We start from the raw sequence: 20,310 nt of genomic DNA on the forward strand, positions 1-20,310 counted from the left end.
CCAGTAGGGGGCATGCAAGAGGCAGCCAATCAATGATTCTCTCTCATCATTGATGTTTCTATCTCTCTCTCCCTTCCTCTCTAAAAATCAATAAAATATATATTTAAAAATAATAAATAGAATGGTTCTGGAAGTGTGCAGAAGGGAACTGTTAAGATCCTCAAGCCAGTTGGATAAAGTGATAGCAGTCCCCAGTTCCTTGGCTGACCCTTCAGGGAGTGAATTCTATAAGGTACTTGCTCAACAGCCAAAATGTTCAGAATCTACCACAAAAGAGACCTTCAGTGGGTGTTTGCTTTCTTGTTTTTATCTTTGTTCCAATTCAGTTGTACTTTGAACAGCACAGAACCTTAAAACGATAGTTTTTTTATAGCCTCTGTTCTGGATGGTAACTAACCAGTATGATTTTAGCGCGCAGCCCTAGTGTCGCCCCCGTATTTCATTCTGTGCAGCCTCACGCTTCGTTCACTGGTGTCCTGCAAACATTCACCAGAGATGATGGCCGCATCCAGGTGCGCCCCAGGTGCTTTGCTTCCTTGCAGAGCATGGCTGAAAGAATTTGGAAGCGTGTCTCTTCTTCAGGGGCTGGGAAAGCATGATGAATGGGTGCCTTGTTCTGAGGCATCATTCTGTTTCCTACCAGGGAAAGAACTGACGGACAGCTGTTAATCTCTGTATTGTCATGAGCCCCACCGTGCTCTCCAACAAGATCACTCACTGCGTGGAAAACATGTGCCGTGGGGGTGGAGCGGAGTTTCACCTCATCCATTAGGCTTGAGTCCTTGTTAGTGACTTCTGTATAAGATAAACACGGGGCTCTGCAGGCCCAGCGGACAAGAGCCCGCTCCATACCAAGCACAATGATAGATGTCTCCTGTGGCCCTCGGTTCCAACTCTTAACATCTGTGATCTCCCCATCTCCACGGCAACATAAAGTAAATAATAAAAAATAGTTCAAATCCAGGAAAAGCACAGCGGGGATGCCTGTCCTGAAAGAAAACAAGGGCTTTGCAGGCACTCCCATGCCAGCCAGAGGGCCCACGTGAAACTTAGCAGTCGGTCGACAGAATCAACCGTGAGTGGATAAGGCGGAGTGTGGAAGCCAGCAGGCGCAAAACGTCAGAGTGCTTGAAGAAGCGTCGTCTGCTTTCAATAGGGGGCCTGAAGGGAACATCGCTTCTTATATTCATGGGCTTGTACGGTACGCATTTCACATGTGTACCAATGTGTTTTGAATTATGAGTCTGTTACGTTACACTATATTTAAAGGGAACAGTGGATTATAAAAGTAATAGTATCAAGCAAAGAGTTGGGAACTGCTGATTTAGTTTCTGCCACATAGCTTCTTAGCAAAGCTGTGGTCTGCCAAATAGACCTCCTGGGTCTCCTCCCTACTGCGCCCCAGCAACCCAGGGGTTCCTCCTGTGCCCCCGCCCACCACTGGAGGGAGGCGAGACGGTGCATTTGGGAGACTCCTAGCCCCCACAGTTGGTGTGAGAGCAGCTAAGTGGCCTCTGGGAGAGAGGAATGTGCCCTCGAGGGCACCAGAAAACCCTCAGGGACAGCATATTTTCAAGAATGGGGATTTTGAATTAAATTAGTTTTCTTGTTAATTGTAGTGACTGACACTGTGACTTTGACCTTTCAATTCACTGAGCCTGGTTTAGCTCATCTTAAAAAAAAGAAAAGGGGACTTCATGACCCTGGAGTTCTACTCGTCTGTGAATTGGACACAAAGCATGATTTTGTTTCAGGCTTTGTGGGTAGAATGTCTGGGTTTACGATACCACGGTAGCAAAAAAACTGTGCATGGGGTACAACAGGATGGCAGTGTGTGTGTGTGTGTGTGTGTGTGTGCATGGGCTACAACAGGATGGCTGTGTGTGTGTGTGTGTGTGTGTGTGTGTGTGTCCTGAGGGGTGGGAGTGGCTTAGGGCGCCAGAGTCCATCTCAGGGACTCACTGAGTGACTTGGGGGAAGTTACTCAGTCTTTCTTGGCCATATTGTCTCCATCCCTGCCTACGGGGAGAATAGTTCTCACCTTACAGCATTGCTGTAGGGGTAACTGTGAATGATCAGTAGATGGTAACTGTCGTATTTTTATGGTTTTGGGGTCAGTTGCTCAAAGAATATTATGTAGGTAAGGTTTTCTAGCAGTGTGGTTTTTGAAAGCAATCTCAGTGCTTGATGATGCTGATTCCATTTGGCACTAAGTATGTGTTTTGATTATGTAGGTAAGGTTTTCTAGTAGTGGGACCCCTTGTGCAGTGTGGTTTTTGAAAGCAATCTCAGTGCTTCATGATGCTGATTCCATTTGGCACTAAGTATGTGTGAATCTACACTGAGGATGTACCATGTTGGTTTGTGCTGTTTTTTTGTTGTTTTTGTTTTTTAATTTCTTTTTACTGATTGTTTCCATCTTTCTCCTAAAAATAAAGTCTAGCTAAAGCATTCTGGCTAATTTAATAGTCTAGAATAGTTGGGCTCTAATAAGTGGAGGTTTTTATTACATGAATTGTGTACAGGCATCTTGCCATTTATTCACAGGTAAGTGTTATTTCCGGATGACGGCTGACGTCAGAGATTCCAGTCGCTCAGGATTTAGTCACACCAGACTGAGCACTAGCAACTGTCCAAGGTCACAGTGACTCCAGGGCACTGAGACTCTAACCAGCCCAGGGAAGAGGGAGCCAGAGTGCCTGTGGTCAAAAGAGTAGCATTTGTATTCGATTGAAAGGACAAATACTGCATCTGGGCTGCCTGACCCGAAAGGATTAAAAAAAAAGGGGGGGAAAAAGGCTAAATTGACCTCTGTCCCAGTTTTATCATCTACAAACCCAAAAAATGGGATTAAAATAATTGATGTGTGCAAGTCCTTGGCCAAACACGAACACCAGCTGATCTCTAATATTTACTCTGACCCCCATCCAACTCTGAGTGCTGAGCCCATCCCTACCAGTTATCAGCTGCTAACCTTGGATAAATTAATGTTTTCACATTTCAATTCCCTCTGTTAAAAGATGTGACACCTATATCTCTTTTAAAAATATGTTTTAATTGTTAACACTTTACAGATGTCTCCCATTTTCCCCTCTTTACCCACCTCCATCCAGCCCCCGCCCCCACCCCTTGGCCATCATCACCCTGCTGTCTGTGTCCATGGGCTTTGCATATATGTCCTGTGGCTAATCTTGTCACCTTCTTCTGCTCAGTCCCCCGACACCCCACCCCTCTGAGAAATGTCAGTCTGTTCCATGCTTCTATGTCTCTGGATCTATTTTGTTCGTCAGTTTATTTTGTTCATTAGATTTCACATATGAGTGAGATCATGTGATATTTATCTTTCTCTGACTGGCTTATTTAGCTTAGCATAATACTCTCCAGGTCCCTCCATGTTGTTGCAAAGGATAAGAATTTCTTCTTTTTCACAACCTCATAATATTCCACTGGCGACACCTATATCGTGTATAATTGTAACCGGGATTAAATCAGATCACATGTGAAGTGCATTCGGGGTAATTTGAGGTTTCTGTGCAGTTTCCGCTGCTTGGCCTGGAGTTTTAATATTTCAGAAAAGCTTTGTTCATGTTGAGAGTAGTTTAGGGTCGGTTTGGCTCCATGCCCTATCCTAGTCCTCATGCCTTGACATTAATTGATAAGACAGTGAGCCTCTCAATATTGTGCTATGCACCACTGCTCTCAGCACCCATAAATCCACACATACTTGGCACCCCCAAATTTCTATTTGGCTCACTAACGACTTGAGTTGTCCACTATGGAAGAAAAAGTTAAAAACTGCACACTCAAACCCATTTTCATACCAGGTCTGTTAAGAGCAGTGGGTGGCAATTTACCTCCCAGGTCATTTGGAAATGCCCAGAGACGTTTTTTGATAGTCACAACTTGGGGTGGGGTGGGTTGGGGTGGCGTTGGGTGTGCTGCCCTCCACAATGGCAATCGGGCTGAGGTTGAGGAACCCTCGCTTAAAGGTAGCCAGTCAGACGAATCATTTTGTGAATAGGGGATCCCTTTTGGCTTTAGTATCTCACTACTTATTAATCCCGAAAAATGTCTGGCTAGAGAAGGCATTCAAAGGCATTGAAAACATTTTTAAACTGAGCTGCTGTGAGGCACTGAGAGAAGCATGTTTGCCTCTGGGACAAAAAGCTCTGTAGCCTTTTGCACGCCAAAAAAAAAAAAAAAAAAAAGTGCTCAGGGCTTGCTATTCAGCAGCAAGAGAACCTGTCCATAAAAGGGATGGACTTTGCTGCCCGGAGGGATTCCCTGCAAGGGTTTCCCTTGTGAGCTCAAAAGTCTCTGGAAAATGGCAAGGTTGGCCAACCTTCACCGAGAGTGTTTATGTTCCCCTGGAAGTGAGAGCGGACAGGCCGCGGGGAAGGGAAAGGGCTCTCGCCCTAAAAAGGGGTTGTTTGGGCACCATCGTGGATAGAGCGAGTAGACAGCTCAACTGGGAAAGGCCCTTGAAGAAGCCTGAGTTTTTTTCCTCAGCGGAAGCCGAGAAGAAGGGATCACGAGGGGAAGGCGCCTGGGGTTCTACTCTAGGAAGACAAGGGTCAGAACCCCAGCTCCTCCCGCTGCCTGCTCTTTGGGGATCCAGGACAAAGAACGGAAAATAACTAAACTTACCGCCCGCCTACGGCCGGCCAGACCGGCTGCTGGTTTGGCATATACAGTACAAATTCACTTTACTTTTCCAATAGCACTTTGCAGTAGCTTGGCCAAGCCAGACAGTCAGTAGCTGGCTAAGCCACCCGAGGTATGTTTGACTCCAAAGTCATGATTTTCCCACTATCCCACACTGTTTCTCCCAACCCTCAGCTTCTTTGAGCCTCAGTTTCCTTGCTTGTGAAATGGGCGCAGTCTCATCCCTTCAAAAGGGTGTTAAGAAGGTAACTTTGGAGCAATCTCTGGTCTGTAGTGGCCCTGGCCTCCAGGGGGCGCTCCCTCCCCTGCTCTGCCGGGCTGGTCAGCTTCAAGGACGTTTCTCAGCCAAGGCAGCCCTGGTGCTGAGTTTAAGGCCCTGTGCCCTTCCAGGGGCTGGCTTCTGCTCCCTCCTCTTTCTCTCTGCGAAGCCACAGTCAATTCCCTCTGACAAGGACGTCGCACAGGTGGGCGAGTCAACTCCCTCTCCCGGTGGCCTCCCTTTCCCCTTCCACTTCTGAGGACAGTGCGATTAAGTGGCCCAGGGCTTGCTCCTTAGATTTGGGAAGACCTGCTCCTTCTCACCATTGTTCTCCAGGGCCGCTGGCCTGGCCTGGACCCCTGTGGCAGCCCGGGCAGCTCCTCTGGAGGCCTCAACGCAGGTCTCTTTCCTTGCTGGGTGGAGGCTTTCCTTGGCCCAGTATTTTTGGACAAAGGTGTAGAAATGGGCTGGGACAGGCGGCCCCAGGCCTCTCCCCCATGGGCTCAGCTGTCTCCCTAAGTAAACTCTGCGTTGGGTGTGGAGCCCAAGTCTGCTGAGAACAGCCTTACTTTGCTTGGTTTCATAATTTGTACACTTATCTCTCTCAGGGAGGCTTTCAAAAGTGGGTGATCTAGGGCAGAGTTCAGCTACTCCTCAGTTTCCAGACCACATATGATATCAACGCCACCCCTTGGTCTGCGGGACCCCCATTCCTAACAGTTGGTGCCTGACAAATGTTACCCCTCCCCGAAACATAAACAGAGCCTGGGAGATCAGACAGTGTTAGGGAGGCTTCAACTTAGGGTCCCGCTAAGATCAGTACTAAAGGGAGCTTTCCCTCTCTCATTGGTCAAGTTCTCAGAAAGTTTTGGCCAGTGGACTGAGGCATGAGACAGAAGCAGGATACTTCTGTGTGGGACAGAGAGGCACATGTATCATTATAGTTTGGTTTCATTCTTAGTTTGAATTATGTGGATTTGAAATATTCCAATACATCCTCTATAAACAAAATTTTTAAAATGTAGGTTGCCCCCATTTTGTTTTTCTGGAGGTGGAGGTGAGGGGAAACTTCAAGAATAGTCCATTCCAGATCTGCTGGGCTGAGTGAGTCTGAAACCTTGGCTAGATGTGTGCTCTGTGGTGGCCCTCATAGCTGGGAACAGCCTGACCCAAAGCTGTTTACTGTGCTGTGTGAACATCCTATTGTCTACGTGTTCCAGAGCTTTGTGAGTGAATGTGGTGCCTACGGCCCTGTTTTTGCTTGCTTGTTTGTTTTAATCATTTGCTGTTGCTATAAGAGAAGATCCTCTTTATGTCATACAACAATTTCATACAAATGCCTGTTAAGTGGTGGAACTAGAGCTTAAAAAATCTTCTTAAAGCCCCGGACTGTAAGAAGTGTGGCTCAGTTGGTTGGGCATCCTCCACGCACCAAAAGGTTGCCGACTCGATTTCAGGTCAGGGCACATGCCTGGGTTGCAGGCTCCATCCTTGGTGGTAGGGGAATGCAGAAGGCAGCTGATCGAGGTTTCATTTTTACGTTGATGTTTCTATTTCTCTCTCCCTCCCCCTTTCTCTAAAAATAAATAAAAAGTCATTAAAAATGTTCTTAGAACTAAAAGAGGAGTTGGCATACTTTTTTCTGCAAGAGCTGGATAGTGCGTATGTTAGGATTTGCATGCCATACGGTCTCTGTCATGGTTATTCAACTCAGCTTCTAGCGCGTGGAAACAGCCACGGACAACACATAAATGAGTGAGTGTGACTGTGATCCAATAAAATTGTGTATTTGGATACTAACATTTAAATGTAGAATTTTCACTTGTCAAAAACATTCTTTCACTTTTTTCTTACTGTTTAAAAATGTCAAAACCATTCTTATTTTGTGGGCTGTACAAAAACAGGTGATGGGCCAGATTTAGGCCCTCGAGTAGCAGTTAGATGATATAAAATACTACTAAACAAATGTTATTTATGTGCTTAAAAACTTCGTTAGAAGTAAGAATAAGTTACGATGTTTATTGATTTATGCAATACACACACAGGTATATACAGGCTCACACATGCACACACACACACACACACACGCATATGTACATATCCCCATGGAAAACTATTTTTAAATTGTTGAGGAGGATGTGTTTATAGACACCATTCAAAGTGAAACTAGATCATTCTTGAAGTCACTCTGTCAGGAAGGGCAAAATAGGTGGCATGTGATGTCTTATAAATAATAGTTGTATTAATTGGGTATCAGTTAAGCTATAGAACCAAAGAGATCTAAAAATACTATCACTTGTATCAGTGTATCTCTTTTTATGGTAGAGTCTGGGTTGGCACCCAAATCCCTCCTGTCTTAGTCTTCTGTCAACCTCAACACTCACCTCTTACCTCATAGTCGGCAACCTTTTGGTGCATGGAGGATGCCCAACCAACTGAGCAATGGCTGCTTCACCTCCCACATCACATCTACATTCCAGTCAGTAAGAGGGGATGGAAGGGGAGGGCAACTTGGTCATAATACTTATTTTTTAAAAACAATGCTTTTGCCCTGACCGGTTTGGCTCAGTGGATGGAGCGTCAGCCTATGGGCTCAGGGGTCCCTGGTTCGATTCCGGTCAAGGGCATGTACCTTGGTTGCAGGCACATCCCCAGTAGGGACTGTGCAGGATGCAGCTGATCGATGTTTCTCTCTCATCGATGTTTCTAGCTCTCTATCCCTCTCCTTCTCTGTAAAAAAAAAAAATCAATAAAATATATTAAAAAACACACATACACACTGCTTTCTCCATCCAGTCAAGATGGAATATCGAGAACTAGATTTATCTTCTCACTTCAAAAAACAACAACAAAAAGGCAGAACATGAAACAATGGTTTTCAAAATATTGGACATCAGGCGACAAAGGACAGTGATCGTGAGAGACAGGCAATAAATGAGGTGAGCCCTACAGTTCTCCCAGGCCTGGTGCAGGACAGGAAATCCAGAGGTGAGGAGTGGGGCTGGGGGTCCTGGGAAGGGTTCGAGGGGCAGAGTCCAGGAGAAGAGATGCTGCAAGGCCAGCCGGCCTGGAGACCTGCAGAGGTTTCCCTCAACCCCGGGTCTCACGTGAGCACTGGTTCCTGTAGGTGTGTGAAGAAACTCCCAAGGCCTGGGAAAGAATCACCTGAAATTACTAGTAGAAAATTTCTCCAAAGCTCACACAGAATCAGGAAGTGCTCCCCTTCCCACCAGCCAGAATAGAAAACCCTCTAATTCATGAGCATCAGGGAGAACTCTCAGAGGGCTCTGCCTCAGTAGTAGCAGTGATCCCTCCCAACAAAGTTAAAACAAGATCTAAAGGATCCAATTGTTTCCAAGTGAGATGGAACAAATGGTGGCCAAAGATATCCCTTCCTGATTTCTGGAACCAATAAATGTTACCTTATTTGGAAAAGGGATCTTCACAGACGTGATTACGTTAGGATCTCGAGATGATAAGAGGACACCCTGGTTAACGAGGTGAGCCCTAAGGGCCATCACAGGTGTCCTCATGAGAGCGAGGCAGAGGGACATCAGACACACACGGAGGAGATGGTGATAGGAAGACAGAGGCAGAGACTGGAGTGATGTGGCCAAGGGACGCTGCCACCACAGAAACTGCAGGGGACAAGAAAAGGCTCCTCCCTGCGGCCCCTGCACACGCCGCGCTGACACCTTGGTTTCAGACTTCTGGCCCCAGAATTGTGAGAGGAAAATAACTCTTAATTGTTTTAAGCTACTGAGTTTGAGATCATTTGTTACAGCAGCCTCAGGAAACCAATACACAAAGTTATTTAACTGCATCCCGTAACAAACACTCAACAATATGTATAGGAACACAAAATTATCCTGCACCTAACAAGATACAATTCCTAGAGTCTAAGAGCCAACCAAAAACCATCAGGCATGTAACATATAACACAAAATGAGACTGAGCGATCAGTTGAACTGACCCAGAGAAGACCCAGAGGATGGAATCAGCATACGCTCTTTCTCTGTAAGACCAGGACCTGATGTGGATACAGCAAAAACACAGAGTTCTCTCACCAAACAATGACATGGAGAACATTGGCAGACAGCTGCCAGTCTCAGCCACGACGGTAAAAAAAACACACACAAAAAAAAAACTTGTCTCACCAGTTGTCTTAGTCAGGGTTTTATAGTTGCAAACAACTGAAACAGATGTGATTGATTTAAGCAGAAAAAAAGCATTTAATAAAAGGATATTGTGTATTTCACAGACTTTAGAACCAGGCTTAGAAATTGAGCGGGAACAAATGAGGCCTGGCAGCAGCCAGGACCACAGCCAAAATCTTGCTCCAGAGCCCAGCTAGCGAGGATAACGCCGGGCTCCACAGCCTGCCCACCGCTTGTCACATGTGCAGCTGCTGCTCCTCAGCCACTGTTGCCACTAGAAACGTCCTATTGTTGACACCGCTGCTGTCAACCTTCAGGAAGGGTCCTCCTTGTCTCTGCTTCTTTGCACCATCAGCTAAAGGCTGCATTGGAGGCCTTGGCTGACGGTGCCTCAGTCATAGTCTGAGTCTCCGGGAGTCCGGGAGGGTGTGTCTTCAACTTCTGCAATGTGAAGCAAGTTTGCCTTTAATCAAGATGTATCAGAGCCCTGGCCAGCATTACTCAGTGGTTAGAGCATCAGCCTACGTACCCAAGGGCTTGGGTTTGATTCCCAGTCAAGGGCACGTACCTCAGATGCAGGTTCAATCCCCACCCCAGTCAGGTTGTGTTGGGGAGGCAGCCAATCAATGTGTCTCTCACATCAACACCAGTCAGGTTGTGTTGGGGAGGCAGCCAGTCAATGTGTCTCTCACATCAATGTTTCTCTTTTGCTCTTCTCTCTCTCTCTCTCTCAAAATCAATGGAAAAAAGTATCCTTAGGTGAGGGTTAACAACAATAAGAAAATATATCTAAGAAAAGAAATCTTCTCAAAACTGGAAGAGGGTACAGAACCTGAGCAGCCAAATATTAGTAGTAACAATGATGACTGACAAAGGTCCATTCCATGAGTTCAGATTCTGCTGATGTTAGTGAGCCGTGAGTGCAGGGCAAAAGGGAGATCTTGGCATTGGTGACTCAGCTCCTACTCCTTAGACCCGTGGTTCTCAACCTTCCTAATGCTGCTCCCCTTTAATACAGTTCTTCATGTTGTGGTGACCCCCAACCATGAAATTATTTTCGTTGCTCCTTCATAACTGTAATTTTGCTACTGTTATGAATCATAATGTAAATATCTGATATGCAGGATGTATTTTCATTGTTACAAATTGAACATAAGTAAAGCATAGTGATTAATCACAAAAACAATATGTAACTATATATGTGTTTTCCGATGGTCTTAGGGCGACCCCTGTGAAAGGGTCGTTCGCCCCCCCAAAGGGGTCTCGACCCACGGGTTGAGAACCGCTGCCTTAGACCCAAGGCTGTCGCTCAGCTAAGTCTGCCCTTAGTTTTTATTCTTGATGAATAAATTTAGTCAGACATATTTGAGATTTATGAATGATCATTAGGGAGTAAATCATCTAAGTCTGTGTTATTACCTTCCTATTTTTGGTGGGTTTTTTTTACTAACATTAGTTAACTTATTAGTTATCCATTGGCTACTAACCTTTGTATCCAGGATAGGGAAGAATAAAATCTGGAAAGAGAATGGCAGCCTGGCAGGTGTGGCTCGGTGGATCAGCGTCAACCTACGAATCCGGAGGTCACGGTTCAATTCCTGGTCAAGGCTTGATCCCCAGTAGGGGGCGTGCAGGAGACAGGCAATTCATTCTCATCGTTGATGTTTCTCTCCCTTTCTCTCTGAAATCAATAAAACAGTATTTTTTATATATAGAGAGAGAGAGAATGGCAGATAGTTAAACGGACGGTTGAGAATGACTTTGGCTCTGTTTTCGTCCTGACCACAAGCTTCCTGGATTAATTCTTTGACCTGATGAATCTTAAGCAGTCACCCATTCTCCTTTACTGAAAGGAAGTGTTAGCTTAGGGCATTGGTCGGGGAACTGCGGCTTGCAAGCCACATGCAGCTCATTGGCCCCTTGAGTGTGGCTCTTCCACAAAATACCACGTGCGGGCATGCATTTACAGTGCGATTGAAACTTCGTGGCCCATTCACAGAAGTCGGTATTTTGTGGAAGAGCCACACTCAAGGGCCAAAGAGCCACGTGTGGCTCACGAGCCGCAGTTTGCCGACCACTGGCTTAGGGGATAGCTGACCGAAGGACAGTGTTTTAGACAGCTGCATTAGTGTGATTTAAGAGTAATGGGGAGATTCCTCTGCTGTTCCAGTAGCACTGTCATTGGAAGTTAATTTCTTGGACCATTTCCATAAGGCTCTCATTAAAATACAAAATCACAGAAGGAGTAGTTTTTCAGGTGATAACTAACATGGATTTGGCACTACAGAGTGCTTCAGGCACAATTTAACTCATTATTCCTCACAATAGCCCTATCATAGGGGTATTATTGTTACTCCTTTCCTATAAATGAGGGAAGTGAAGGACAGAGAAATCAAGTAAGCTGCCTGAGGCCACTCAGCTAGTAAATGGTATAGCTGGGATTCAGACCCCCAGAGTCTGCCTCCAACATCCACCTGTTTAGCCTCTGTCCTTTGCTGTCTCTCACCTAGGAGAGAGGTGACAGGTACAGGACACAGGGCAGGTAAGTGCAGATGAAAGGAAGAAAGGAGCGCAGGTCCAGTCACAGCACACAGCCCACAGCCCACAGCCCACAGCCCACAGGGGCAGGCTTGTGTCCAGGTGGGGACTCATAGGAAAGAATTGGATGCTGGGAGCACCAAGCATGCCTTATTCCTGGTGAGTGACCTTCAGCTGTCTTGTGCACACCAGCCCTGACTTCAGGGCTCTGCCTTCTGAAGGAGCCCACAATTAACTCCATACCTAATGAAACCGGCCAACGCTACCTGCCTCCTTGGGGTGCAAGGACAATGGTGGGAAAGAGGGGGCTGTGGGTGATGCTTAAAGGGATATACAAGAGTATTTGCTGTCTGCTGGGAACAAAGTCAGCGACATGCATACCAGAGAGGCAAGCTCCCGATGGAGAGAATGAAAACTGTGGGTGCCATTGCTAAGTCTAGACAAACAGAGGTCTGGAGTCCCACAGAGGGATGTAGCCCCTGGAGGCAGGCTCTGTGGACTCTAAGCCCCAGAGTCTTTTCACTGAGAGAGGAATTCACAAAGCACCACATAAACAGAGGTAGTCACAGACATGGAGCCATGGGGTGGCTGCTGCTGCTGCTGCTGCTGAGAAATTTACTGGCCCTCAAGTGAGTTATGAGTTTGAGTTCTGGGGCGCTGCCCCTTTCACAGAAAAAGCCAGAATCCACACCAGGATTCACAGTCCGGCCCGAATCTCTCTCTGCCTGTCGGTCCCCCCTTCCCTCCCTCCCTCTCTCGTTCTCACAGCATCCACAGGGTCTGACTGTAAATATAAGTCAGACAGCCAGAAACATTCGGAGATAAGTAAAGAGAACTGAAACCAAGCAGCAGCGAGCAAGCCTCTGGTTTCCCACCCACACCAGGCGATGGTGGGGAAAAACAGGCGGGCATCTGCCAGATCCATCAGGCAGCCACTCTGACTTCCCAATTTTTTCATCATCAGAAGAGAGTCAGGTACTATCCGCAGAAATAGGCTTCACAAATAGCCATGCCAACACCGCACTGTGATTTAAGCTTTTTAAAAAACCCAGACTTACTGCACTTAGACTGATAACAGATTATATCTCAGAAATGTCTTCTCCCTGGCATCCTGTCTTATGAAGAAACACAGAAACTAGCCATGTGGATTAGTCTATAATTTTGGGGCCTTATTCATCTTTTAGAATGAAAAAAATAAATTAAAACATTGGTTAATACCATAATTAGGAACAACACAAGTTACAAAATAGCAATATAGAAGGTAATTTTAGGATTAAAATAGGCTTGGCTTTCATGATTCATAAGCTTTCATGTCAGACAAGCTGGCATTTGTGTGTGTGTGTGGTGAGGTGCGGGGGGTGGGGAGGAAGGCAAGGGGGTGGAGTGGGGAGGCCTGCAGATTTAGCTTGCATGCACCCAAAGGAAAGCTGCTCTCCCCCAGCCCCCACCCACTGGCCGACCCCACCAGTCCTACCACACTGCTTGTTACAGTCAATCCCACCTTCCGGTCTACCTCCTATATCTTCCCCTCACCTGTGCTGCCCACCCTAGACTTCTTTGGTTCCGTCTAATTCTACCTCTCCATCTTCTACCCGCCCCTTTGACCACCTCCTCCTCCACCACTAACCTGTCATTCTAGTCTCTGGACTGGAGCTCCTCCTACTGCCCTGAAGCTTTGCTCTATCAGTTTCACATACTCCCTTACTCCCTCCCTTCAGCTTCAGCAGCCAACCAACCAAGGAAAACGAAATCCACAGGCGCGCGGAACACACACACACACACACACACACACACACACACACACACACACACACACACACACACACACACACACACACACACACACACACACACGGAACCATTTCCCTCCAGGCAGCCCACTCCTAAAGCAAATGTCCCTCCCTCTTTCTCTATATCACAAACTCCTTTAAAAAGTCATCTTTGTCAACTGCTTCCATTCTGATACCACCCACTCCCTTCCTCATCCTTACACTCTGGCTTTAGCTTCTGTCATTTTGTAATCGTTTTTAAAGGTCAGTAGCCAGCCCGTTACCAAATGCAGTGTTTTGTTTTATTCTAGTTTTGCTTACTCACTTTATGTGACAGACCCTCTTCTCCCTCCCTAACCATGCCCCTCTCCTGAGAAATTCTCCCACCTTTGTCTTCCCTGGTAATACACTCTTCCTCTTCCCCTTTTATTCCTATGTCTCCTCCATTTCCTCTTCTTCCCAGCTCCACATATAAGTTTTCCCTAAGAATCTGCCCTTGACCCTCTTCTACGTCCTCTGTTCTACATGTTCTGGTAAACTCATTCAGTCTTCATGGCTTTCTTTCTTCCTTCTCTGGGACATTTCTGCATCCTCTTCTCTATCCCTGACAACTCTCTTGGCTCCAGTTTGGCTTTGCTACCTCCTTGCTGGATGTTTCCACCCATATGGCCTACCAGTGTGTTAATCTTAATAGGTTCAAATCTAAATTCATCCTTTTCCCTCTTAAACATTTATTTCTTCAAAATCCTGTTCATCAAGGTCTTTCTAATCACATCAGCTCAAGTTATTCATAGAATCTTTCATTCTTCTCCCTTTTTTGTTCCACATCTGCTTAGTAGTCAAGTCCTGTCGAGTCTGTTGAAAACATGTATCTTTTGTGCTTGTTCTTGTGCTTTATTTCCACTGATACCCTCTAGTTCAAGATCTGACTTCCGAACACTCTTTTTTAATGCTGTGACCTCCTAGCAGGTCTCCGTGCTTCTAGTCTCACCCTCCAGAGCTGCACCTATATTCTGACACACTGCTACCGTATTAATCTTCCCGAAGCACACATCTGTTTATTTTTTTCTATGCAAACATTTTCAATGGCCATCCTATGCCTAAAGCATAAAGACCCAAGTTCACACAGTACACTTGATCCTCTCTACTTCTGGCCCCGAACTACCTCTCAAATTTTCTTTCCTATGAATTGTGGGGTTGTTTTGGTCCCCATTAGTTCTTTGACCACAAACGCACAACACATGATATATTTTTACATCCAACAGCAAGTAACAAAAAACTGAAAATCACTTAATCAATAACTCAAGGTATTTATGGATAGTTATTGATAACTGAAAGTATTGATTAAATTATGTGCTACATATAGATTATGCACTCTCCCTATATAATTATAACAAGAAGTTCAGAAGCAGGATGGGCCTGGGCCTGGAGGTCACTCCCTGCCACCCCCCCTCGGATTCTGCTTCTTCACGATTCTCTTGACAGCGGGGAGCTCTCCTTTGCTAATGATCCCCACTTTGGAACTCACACCGCACTGATCACAGTGTGCTTTGTATTATAATTACCTGTTACCTGTCTTATCCCTTTGGGGTTGGAGGAGGCCCCAATAAATTACACCCTTCTCTCCACCTGAGTTCTGAACCAAAGGAGTGAGAGGAAGGAGTGGCAGATAAGATCAAAACATTTTATTATTGACAAAACTGGTTCTGAAGAAAGGTGCTTTGTTGTGCTGCAACAATAGGCTTCCTAACACGTGAAACCCCAGAATCTGACAGACTCCGCTGCTGTCCCAGCAGAGTTGGACAACACACCTCTCCGGACAGGGTGAGGCTAAGCGGTCCTTCCCAGTCAGGTGTCTGATGGTTACATCCAAGTAACTCACTTCTCCACTGGGGTTTTTAGGGGACAAAACAATGTCTCCTAGAAACCATAGAAGAACTCAAAATCCTCTTTGATAAAACCGTAGTCTTAATGAAGTTAAGGACTGCATTCTGCACATGTTTTTATCTTTTGTACATCTTTTAATGTGATACACACCTTGGGTGCTTAATAATGTCTGCTAAATTATAGTAAATGGAATATCATAATCATTACATCTAAGTTAAATAATAATTACATGACATGTAATTTCTGTTATTCAATGTGTATATTTTAAGTTTGATGTATTATAATAATATGAATGACCATACATAAAACATATTGTATAAAATTATTTATATTAACAAATTACATTAAAATTAAAAGGCTACTAATATGCAGCAGTGACTTTTACCAGAGACTTTCAGAGGCTAAGTTGGTCATTACACCAGAAAACAAGCTATTCTTGATCCTGCAGAGTATGAGGAAAGGCTCATAGAGAAAGTGGACACGCTTCTAGTTCCTCTTGGCGTCCAGAGGTAATCACCAATAAAACAATGCTTCCCATAAAGATTTATTTGTTAAAATCATGCTGAAGCTGCCAGATTTTTCTTTCATTCCAAAATTGATGAGGAAACTTACTCACTTTATTTTTCAAGAGTGAATCATTGTGCACCACCCAGACATTTTATTTAATGCCAACCATCTGGATATGCAGAAAATTAGTGTTTGAGATCCACTGCCTTCAATTTTTATTAAGATATTTGGTGTCAAGTAGATGCAGCGCCAAGTGTCTCTCTTTGAAGTGCCTGAATATTGACACGTCACCTCGTCATAGCACATGATTCAAAACTTAGACACACCAGTCTATTTGGAGGGGTCTTAATGGAAAAACTCTCTGCACATTAACAAACACCATTCAGTATATTTGAATAAGTACGTTCAGATGGGTGAAGAATTGAAGTAAACCTTGGAACTTACACTTGGGTGGTAATACCATATATGCACGTAATCTGGTGAGTGTGTGTGTGTCGTGCAGCACACTTATTTGGATAGCAGTCAAACACCTCTAAAGGAATGGTATTTCTCCTTCTCCTTCGCCTCCTCCTCTTCCTCTTCTCTCTCTTTCTGTGTGTGTGTCTGTGTGTGTGTGTGTGTGCGCGCGCGCGCGTGCCTAGCTTTAGACGGAACTTGATGCTCTTAGCAGAAATAAATTTATATACTTATTCCAAGTGCTATGGGTTCCCTACAATTGCTCCTGGGGCTTGAGTTAAACTTCATTTTATGACCATAAGGGACTTTAAAGTTGGTTTTGGAACTTCTTGTAAAATTTCATGGCCATCCAAGGTTAAACACTGCAGGGAGGTAGAGCTATATAATAAGCCCCTCAGAGGAAACCATGGACTAATAAGGGAATGCCCTCTGAGACAAGGCAGTGTTCCTGGGCTTGTTGCTGCTTCCCTTGTCAGGCAATGTGGCGTTTAGGGGAGGGTGGGCTTCCAGGCTAGGGAAGTGCTGCCTGCAGAGCCGGAAGCTCTGTTCAGTCCCTGTAAGAGCTATTGACACTTGTGGCCCCTGAGAAGCCCTCTAGGGTTCTGTTATGAGGGGCTTGATAGTATCCATGGAGAACTACCTTTAGGACACTGCAGAGTATCCACGGGGAAACTGATGACATTATTACTAAAAGGAAAAAACTCACCAAGGCACTGAACAGACATCTACAAAAGCGACTCCTACCAAAACCCCCGAATGGAGAGGAATGCCCAGATATGGGATGGTGCATCTTTTTCAGGGTTTTAGCCCTTGAGGCTTCCCGCACAGGGTATCTTCCATGGGAAATGGGAATGTAGGCCCTTCTCTTTTATGTCCCTATTGAAATAACAAGAGTGGAGGCAGAGGTCGCTTTCTGCTTTGAAAACCATCACCACCAATATAAAAAACCCAAAGCAAACACCTCCTTTAAATGGGGAGAATGAGTGTATTATAGCTGAACAGACAGCATGAAGTCCAGAAATCTTTTAATGGAAGTGGAAGAGCAGCGAAAGCCTATAGAGTCTCAAATTCCATTTCAGGATGTGAGCCAGCAAAGAGGATAGCACATGTATGTATTTAAAACTCTTTGTACACTTACACATGTATGTGAGTATGTAGAGCGACAGGAAAAATGCACACTCATTGATGCATTTTTCCCAGCTCACTCCCCTCCCCTCATGCTAATCCACATTCTACATACTCCCAGACCAATCCTTGCAAAATGGCGAATCTGAGCAACAGGACCCCTCCCTTGCCTTTCCTGCTCAGTCACTTCAAACAGAAGTCACATGTATGCCTGCAGATACACAAGAGGAGTGGTCTTCTCCATCCTTTAAAAAACAAAGCTAAACGATATGTCATCCGCCCATTTGATTCGGCTAATGCACCCTACCATGTCAAGGTGACCTCAAATCCCCAGAGAACTAGCCTGATGGTGCTTGAAGACCGGGCACATCACAAAGAAGATTGCTACATATGCTGCTCTGGATTCATTGTGCTGCTCCACCGTGAAGATTCATGTTTTTAAATCAGAAGATTCTAACCATTCCCTTTCCCAAGTTTGCCTCAACTCCATTCTCTTTCCTTCATTTCTGGAAATCCTTTGACTTAATTAAACCTTCTCATGCTGCCTTTTTAAAATCTTAACTTCCCTTCCAAATTTTCCATCTCATTATTTCTCTGAGCCACATTCAGGTATGTTGCCTTAGCTTCATTTTCTTGTTCAAAAATACCTCTTCACATATGTCTAATCTACTGCTTCATCCATCCACTGAGTTTTTAATTTAATAACTATGTATTTTATTTTTAGACTTTCCATTTGTTCTTTTCTAAATCTGCCCCTTCCTTCCTTCCTTCCTTCCTTCCTTCCTTCCTTCCTTCCTTCCTTCCTTCCTTCTGATGGCATCCTATGCTTTTCTTGTGGATTTCTTTCCTTCTGTAATATCTGTAATCATTCTAAGCATGTTTATTTTGTATGCTCTTTCAGATTGTTCTAATAGCTCCATTCCTTGGTGGGTGAGAGGTGATGGTAGTGCATTCCGTTAACTGTAATTTCTCTTGACTCTTGCTCATGATGGATTTGTCCCTTCAGTGCTTTGTAATTTCTTTTATTGTGAGTTTATTTGGGGTGGGGTTTGCTGATTTTTGTGAAACTACCTGTATTCTGGATTGTAAAATGTCTCTCCAGCGTGTTTTTGTAATTGCTTCTTCCAGGCACTCCCACAATATGACTCGCCAGGGACCCGTTTTTACATTAATTTCTTGGCTTGGAAGTGGCTGGCCCATTCCAGTAGGGCAATTTTTAAAACCGAATTCATGTGTAGAACAGGTGCAGGGTTTCAAATTCTCAAATTCTCAGGACAGACTTTTTCCACAAAGAGAGACAAATGAGTTTTCTGTGTCATTTTGCTGAGGTGGTTGGGGAATTTTAGCTTTTTCTATTTTTTTCCTTTTTTTTTTTTTTTTGTCAATATTCAGCCTTGATGGTTCAGGCCTTAGCTTTGTGTGTGAGTCTCATTTCCACCCCCATCTTGTTCAGGCTCAAGGCCTTATCTACTGTGGCCATTAAAACCCAAGTTCCAAGGGTTATGAAGATCCAGTTCTGAGGGCAAACAGAGCATTAGTTCACATGCTAACTTATTTTGTTTTATTCTTTCTCCTTCTGTGATTTCCCTGTTTCCTGTGATCTTAAGTTTGCTTTAAAAATAGTTTTGTTGTATTTTATCCTGCAATCCTAAGTATACCTGAAGGAAGAGTTTTCAGGTCATGTTAGCCTGTATAGTCTCAGAATTAGAAGTCCTTTCATTTATGCTTTATATTTTTTCCATTATTCTTTTTTAAAAATATATTTTATTGATTTCAGAGAGGAAGGGAGAGGGAGAGAAAGATAGAAACATCAATGATGAGAGAGAATCATTGATTGGCTGCTTCCTGCATGCCCCCTACTGGGGATGGAGTCTGCAGCCTGGGCATGTGCCCTTGGCTGGAATCAAACTCAGGACCCTTCGGTCCACAGAACGATGCTCTACCCACTGTGCCAAACCAGCTAGGGCTTTCTTCCCATATACTTAAATCAAGACCTCATCACTTTTTGCTTAGACTGACGCAATAGCCATCAAATATATTTTCTCCAAGTTGTCTAAGATACCATCTCTCAGATGCTTCTTTCTAAAATACCACTTTGTTCTTTTGTTTTCCTAGCTTAACAACAGTTAATGCCTCCCCCACCAAGTTGCCTATAAAATAAAGTTTAAATTTCTTGTCCTTACATTTAGGGTCATCTATAATCTGGCATCTAATTAAATATATTGAGTGAAAATTTTTTTTTCTGTTGGATATTTTCATTAACAAACTAAGAAACTACTATCTGTTATATAAAATTGTCTAATGGATTCCCATCTAAGGACCAGTGGTTGTTATTTTTTAACTTTATGTTAATATGGGTTGTATTAGTCCTTGTGTTACCCCAAATCTTAGCACAAATTCTAACCTCAACAGGCCTTCAAACCCTCTTTCTTAAATTTACCTAGGGAGAGGACATTGATGATTAGACTTCAAGTCATAAAAGAAATGTAAGTTGGGCAGAGCTTTACCATTAATGGTCTGAGGGGCGAGTCTGTTTTCTACGATGTTCAATAAGAGAAAACTATGCAGAGGAGGTCAGTCCATAGAGTGTGACAAATGGCACAAATCCAGTCTCAATACTCTCTGCATATACTCTATGCATTTTACAATGACTTTTAGTTTTCAAAGCATTTATAATTACTGTTCATTTGATCTTTACAGAAACCTGTAAAGTAGGTCGAGGTAGAGCAAGTTTAGAAATAAAGAAGTAAGTCCAGAAAGGTTATTCATTTATTCACTCAACAATTGAACAAATATTTATGACAACAACTCTGTCCCAGGCACCAGGCTATGGCTGAGGATTCAGCAATGAATGAAATGGGCCAAGACAGTTGGCTAATGGACCTAGCAATCTGACAGTTCCAAGAAATGGTGGACTTGGAATTAGAACCCAGCTCTTATAATTCCT

General features: G+C 44.4%; 1 long non-coding RNA gene across 3 annotated transcripts in view; it reads left to right on the forward strand.

Annotated features, from left to right (window-relative positions):
- Positions 1-20,310, forward strand: part of LOC107181979 — a 79,462-nt gene that overhangs the window by 27,071 nt on the left and 32,081 nt on the right. The gene's annotated exons all lie outside the window — the stretch shown is intronic.

The sequence above is a fragment of the Myotis davidii genome, unplaced genomic scaffold (genome assembly GCF_000327345.1).
Source record: "Myotis davidii unplaced genomic scaffold, ASM32734v1 scaffold214, whole genome shotgun sequence".
Classification (NCBI taxonomy): Eukaryota; Metazoa; Chordata; class Mammalia; order Chiroptera; family Vespertilionidae; genus Myotis; species Myotis davidii.